The following is a 7,075-nucleotide window of genomic DNA, read 5'->3' as shown; positions in this document are numbered from 1 at the left end:
TATTGGAACAATAATTAACCTGACAGGAGGAGTCAACAATCAGCCAAACTGCATACTATTATTTATTTTAGTTGTTTCATTTATTAGGATAAAAAACAAATCGTGTTCTGGCAATGCAGTAGTCTCGCATAGCCAGATCTATCTCCACACTTCGTTTTAGCGCTGTGCTAGCGCTGGAGAAAGTGATGTACAGTAGTGACTTTCTAGTTAATTGGATTAGTAACTGTGAGATAATTACTGTTTTGGAAATTGTAATCCTTTACATTACTAGTTGCTGGAAACTAATAAAACTACAGTAATGCGTTACTTTACTTTACTGCTCAACACAATCCTTAAATGCCTCATTGCTTTCTTCTCTTGCCTCATTTGCTCCATGTTTTCTCTTTGCCTCTCTCTCTCGCTTCCTCGCCCCCGGCACATGACCACGGTGGATGAATGGGTGACCTCTGACCCCTCCCGGCATGACCTACTATAGGATGTATATTGAGCTTGGTGCGTTGAGGCCGCCCAGTCCTCCGCAGGCCAGGAAGAGGCGGCGCTCGCTGTGTCCTTGACGGCGCTCCATCACAGCGTGCTGCAGTGTGTCACACGACGGGGATACGCTGTTACACTCCGTCCCACAGGGAGGGGCAGGAAACTGGCTGCCATATAAGGTTTGGGCTCAGTCAATTCATGGTATTCCCATGATGTCACAAGCATTTTCCTACCAATATGGTGCTACAATACACACAGCTCATTGGCTGTTTGTGTCATTTGATTGTATTCACCTGTTAATTGATTACAATCACCTGTTATTTTCCTACCAAGATGGCCGCGTGGTGATGTAACAGAGTACTATCAATAGATATATAAAAAGTAGGGATGCACGATGATATCGGACATCGGTATTGGCCAATAAAGGCTTTACAATGTCATATCGGCATCGGCCCGATTTGACATTTCTGTCGATATGATATCATCCCAGCCTTCATAAGTTGGATGGATGTTACAGTTTTGTTTGAACAAAAAGAAAAGAAAAAAAATACATATTTTACATAAACTAAGTTGAACTAGTTTTCTTATTTTGCCCAGTGAATGTGTACCTTTTGAAAACTTACCGGTATTTATGTCTGCATCTGACAGTGGGCCAAAGAATATATAATAAATATGGACGTAGCTACCGTGATGTCACCTATTTTTGTTTTTTGTTTGTTTTTGTAACCCCCATTTTGGAGCATCGAGGTTGGCATTTTCACCATCGCCATCTTGGTTATTTGGAGCCCCAAGTGACGTAAATTTGGACGAGAAGAGCCGCAACGCCGCTTGCTATTGGTCCGTGAGCTGCGAGATCACTGGACAGGCAACCTATCAATCACGCCCCAAAACATAGTCTTTTCTATCGTCTATTTTACTCAAAATGGGAGCATAGTTTAGAAAGTGAACATCATGCTGTATTGAAGAAGACTTGAAACTAGTGATTGTGTGAAAGTGTTTACTGAGGCCATAAATCAAGTTTGAAGTAGGGTCATTTTCCCATTGACTTGTCCACAATCAGACTTCTTTTTGCAGCCAGTGGACTTGCCCCCTACAGGCCATTGGAAAGAAGAAGACACTTCTGCATTGGCTTCAATTTCACAAACAGAGCTACCTCCTTGGCCATCAGAATAAGAGTAGGCATAATAATGTGTTAACAGGAGAGACTTGGATGTTCTCTGAAATTAAGTGGGAAAAAATGTGCGCATATGTCAGAAATCACCAAAAGAGTTAGAACATATCAACATATTGGATATCAACAAAAAAATCCAATATCATGCATCCCTAATCAGAAAGAGGGGTGAAATGGCTGGAATATGATGAGAATTAATTATTAATAGTCGGGACACTTTAGTCGTGCAGTGTGAGAGTTTGAGAACTTTCTTTTGTTTATTTCTGTCCAGTGATTTCTTTGGGGGAGGGATATGCCTGTTTGTTTGTTTTGTTTTATGCAAAAAGAACGATATATATAGATTGCCTTCTGCTTCACACTGACTCAAGCTGAACCAATTAATGAGTGTGTGCGTGCGTGCGTGTGTGTGTGTGTGTGTGTGAGAGAGAGTGTGTGTGTGTGTGTGTGTGTGTGTGTGTGTGTGTGTGTGTGTGTGTGTGTGTGCGTGCGTGCGCGCGTGTGCTACGTGTATAGCCTCACTAGCCAGCCACTTTGACTGATCAAACACTGAACATGGGCACGGTTGCCAGCATCATACTGTGCCCGTGGCAGAACTGGCACACTTTCTCTCTCTCTCTCTCTCTCTCTCTCACACACACACACACACATACACACACACACACACACACATGCACACGCACAGCAATACTGAGATAAGGAAGAAGAAAGCTTTAGTGGATGGTACAGTCACGCCAAAAACACTCACAGCACGGTGTGTTGCACTAAATGTGCTCCCTCTCCACGTAGGCCTACATGAGCTCATGCCAGACAGACAAAGTGCCCTTGCATGTATATTGACTGTCTTGAGCTTCAGTAACTAAACACTCAGATATTACCTAAAGCAGAACACCAAGCTTATTAAGATACTGTAGGAGCCTGCCACAGCGGCAGAGCTGCAGGGCGGGCAAGGCCGCGCAGCGGTTGAGCCTGTGCAGCCGGCGAGCCTAGGAATCGAGTGCGAATAGCGCACGAGATTTCTAGTCTTCTTAGTTAAAATTGGCTAAGTGGGTGTCGTTGTGGGCGGCGGTGTGTGTCACGATTGTGATGTCATCAGTGCTTCTTCTTCTTCTATGGTGTTTTATGGCAGTTGGCATCCTTTATGTTGCATTACCGCCTCCTTCTGGATTTATCCATCCACTGTTTCCCTACATTCTGTCATCAGTGATGTCACTTGAGCAATTGTGATGTCATGAGTGATGTCATCAGTGATGCCACTTGAGCAAATGTGATGTCATCAGTGATGCCACTCGTTCCTGGTATGAGCCCATGGCACACAGTTGCACGATGGCACCTAGGTGGGTGGGTGGTAGTCTCGCAGTAGCCATGCAGCCGTAGACGATATCTATGTCTGACTGGAACACAACTGAAAAGCAGTTAACACCCGCCCCCAAGACAAAAAAAAGGGTGCGTGACAGACTTATGAATTGACCAAACACGGACCTCGTGGGCGGTGCATGCCGGACTGTAAAGGATGCACGCTGTATGACATAACTTCCGTCACAGCGCAGCCAATCAGATTTCACCTACAGCATCTTGTGGATCGCCATCTTGGCTTCCAGAAAGTTGACATGTGATTCAGACCCTCCGTCGCTGGAAGCTTGCTGACGTTGGGTCTGACCACGTGAGACTAGGTGTCAGAGTCTCCACCCTAGGAATCTTGCACGCTATTCCTCGTATTAATATAATTAGAAGACTATTAAACTTAAAACATCCCCTCAAAACATGTTTAAGATGTATAAAGACTATACTTTGATTAATAATTTGTGTGATATGGGTTTTCCACAAAAAAGGTGCACATAATGTGTGAAAGCTGGGAGAGCGCGAGACGAGAGAGACAGACAAACAACGTTACATCGTTTTTGTCTGTCGTGCATTAAAACTAGTAACTCGCCTGTTTTGAAAATGTAAAGAGTAGAAAGTACAGATATGTGTGTTAAAAAAGTAAAAGTAAAACGTCCAAAAAATAAATACTCAGTAAAGTACAGATACCTGAAAATCCTACTTAAGTACAGTAACAAAGTATTTGTACTTGGTTACTTCCCATAGATAACTTGCTTCTTCACTTCTTACACGCTAATTGGAACTGTCTTGCTTTCTCCCTTCTGTCTCGCTGCCTACTCTTCCATAGAGCTAAATTGGCTTCGCTCCTCCTATGCTGTGTACACTGAATTGAGGATATTGATTTTAAACGCAGGCAGAGGGTGGGCGTTCGAGCTATCCATCGATGTTAATGGACGGCAATCAGGGTTGGGAATACATGTGTTTAAAATACAAAATCTTAGTAACTGTATTCCCTTACAGCTGTATTCTGATCACAGTTACTGTCCTTAAAAGTAGATTACTTCAACAGATTACTTTGTTTTGTTTTATTTGCTCGGAACTCCTCAGGAGCAGATCAGAGGGTTTGATTGCATCCAGTCAGAGAGAGAGAGAGGGACAGAGAGAGAGAGAGAGGGGGGGAGAGGCAAGCCAAGTCATCTCTGGTTAGCAGCAGTAGACTCAGAGAGAGGCAAGAGAGGGTTCACCGTGGCCTGTCACTTTGTCTTCCCGAATGTAATATCGCACATTTCAAAATGGTTTCCAACAGGACATGCAGAACAAGGACGATATCACGATAATATAGTTTAATTGGATAATATAGTTAATAATTAATAATAATAATTAATATAGTTTAATTGGAATTTTCAGTAGTTTCCCAACAGTCACGTCCGACATTGAGGGTTAAAGTAATATGATCGAAGAAGAGCTATCTGCACGGACTCAGTTTCCTTGTTTCAGAGAATTAGGTTTCTCTCTCCCCTAAACTGATTCTCTCACTGACTCAGTGAAGTCACTTGATCGGTGGGTATGTTGCATTAGACCTTCATCTAGCCTGGTAAGACCATCCTGATCATGTGACCTCAGATTCAGTTTCCCTCCACGGATAAAGTCTGGACATTGTTGATAGTGTGACAGAAACAATAATAATATATTGTAGAATTGGAATATGTGAGAAACATTCAATTTCTGGCTAGTTTTGCATCATTTTGCATACTGCGGATGGTTGCCCCCGTGCACTGTCTCAGTTTTTCCCAGTGATCCCAAGAGACCCAAGAGTACTGCATATTCTTCCATATGCCATTGTTATTATAACCTCCTACATCCTGACCCACCCTCAGCAACCTGCATGGTTATTATAACCTCCTACATCCTGACCCACCCTCAGCACCCTGCACCCCTGTCACTCCACCCCATGCCCTTTTAACGGGATCAGCTCTGCTCCGAGGGAGTAATCCCTGATTACCGACACCACTGGATTAGAAACCATGCGGATTACCAGGTAGAGAAGGATCAGATCTCAAATTTCTCAAATCATCTCAGCCCTCCCCACAATACTAGTCTACTCCTCATCTCTGACCTCTGAACTGCAATTAAAACCAAAGGGAACATCATCATCAACAACAAAGAGAGCTCCCGAAGAGACAGATGTTTGAGTGACAGATGTTGCTGCTGGACAGATGGCCAGTCTACAAGATAAGAGTGTTTGGATACATTGCGGGTTGAGTTTTCATATGTTAATTGGACTCAACACAACATGGTTGCCCAGCCAATTGTTTCAATTGCTTCTGTTTTCTTCTCAAGCATCTTACAATTCATAGTCAGGCTGATGAACTCTTTCCCGGTATAAAAGAGCAATGATCCACCGGCGATGACCGATCGTTGCTCTACCCAGCATTTGATGAACAGCAATGTGCATTAAAACAGCTTTGTGAGAGTTGTTTTGATGCGATATCAAAAAGATACGTTACAAATCTTACAGATAGCAGCCATGGATAACTACCTCTCAACTTTTCCAACGTCTCATCAGCATAATGTCAAAATGTTCACCCTTTGAATATTTCCTAGCTCGTGGCTCATTTCTATTTGATGAAACCACTCTTCTTAATTGACTGTTCTGCGAAAACACTTTTTTCAGCTGTGAACCACGGGACCTTGCAGCGTCTCTGCACACTTTCACGTGTCACTCAACTGTTTTATTCATAGACTGTCAGTTGAGGTTATGCAGCGACCTGAGTAACGTCTGTTTCAGCCAGGAGGAGCTGGAGGAGATCATTACGCGTCATGACGTCTGATGGGAGGTGGTGACAGACAGTGCTTCTCAGGTGACAAAACAAGGATATTGAGGCCAAAAGGCTGCACACCGCTGAGTGCATCACACGTCACAACCAGGCGGCAAGCTCGGGCTTGGACAGATGAGGCCGCGGAAGTGATACTAAACGCTGTAGTTCCTCGAATGGCCACTTGAGGCTGGCAACACACCAATGCTCCACACCCATAGACCCCCATGTTAAAATGCGCGTCTCTACAACAGGATTAAACATGTTTACAGCCTGGTTCAAAAAACGGTTTTGGTCTATATAGCTACTTTCACCTTTCATAACAAGCGTACGTGGGGTGAATATTTATATAACTCACCCGTTTAGAGTAAAATAGACAATAGAAAAGACTATGTTTTTGGGCATGATTGACAGGTCGTCTGTCCAGTGATGATCGCGCAGCTTGTCATTCACGGACCAATAGCAGGCAGAGCTGCGGGTATGGGGAAACCCCTGGTCCAGAGCCGTATATATAGAAGAGTCGCGACATCTCCATTCACTCCAATGGACCAGTTTTTTACTCTCAAGAGTTCCAGGAAGTAAGGTTATGGATTAAGCAGGACTGTCAAGTTGCAGCAAAATGGACAGTTTGTGTTGTACTTTGAAAGGGATTTTTTCCCCCCCAAGATGGCGACAGCCACACTAGGCTTCAAAACGGGAGTCCAAAAACCAACAGGTGACGTCACGCTGACTCTGTTCATATTTTTTTACGGTCTATGGTCACAACAGGAAACGGGATATAACAGTTGGTACAATTGTAACATAGTGTAGGGCTCAGGAGAAATGACTGAAGTACATAAGGCGATGTAGCAAGGAAAATGTAGACATTACATTAAGGCTAATGTAAAGAACCCCCCGCCCCACTGCCAATCCTGTCTTCCGCCCTGCTGTCAAATCTGATCATCCTGACACATGCTAAGCCAGGCTAATCAGATACTGCCCCTTGTGCGGACAGGGGACATGGGACATTATGAGACAGAGTGCTGTTAATCTTCCCCGAGACAGCGGGACGGAGTGATTGTGCGGCGCTGGAAGACGCCGCCACATGCCGTCAACACCATTTTGCGGCGAGCATTTGACAGGATGAGGGAGAAGGAAGTGACGGAGTGCACAACGAGGTGACGGGGACCGCTGGGAGGACTCGGAAAGACAGAGAGCTCGGACGCATTAACCAGAGTCTGAGTTTAATGAGGGAGAAAGAGAGATGAATAGAGAGAGGGAGAGAGTTGGAAAGGAGAGACAGACATAGAGTGAC

This window comes from Poromitra crassiceps (assembly GCF_964638095.1).
Source record: "Poromitra crassiceps genome assembly, chromosome: 11".
In the NCBI taxonomy this organism is placed as follows: Eukaryota; Metazoa; Chordata; class Actinopteri; order Beryciformes; family Melamphaidae; genus Poromitra; species Poromitra crassiceps.
Note: the sequence above shows the minus strand (reverse complement) of the source record.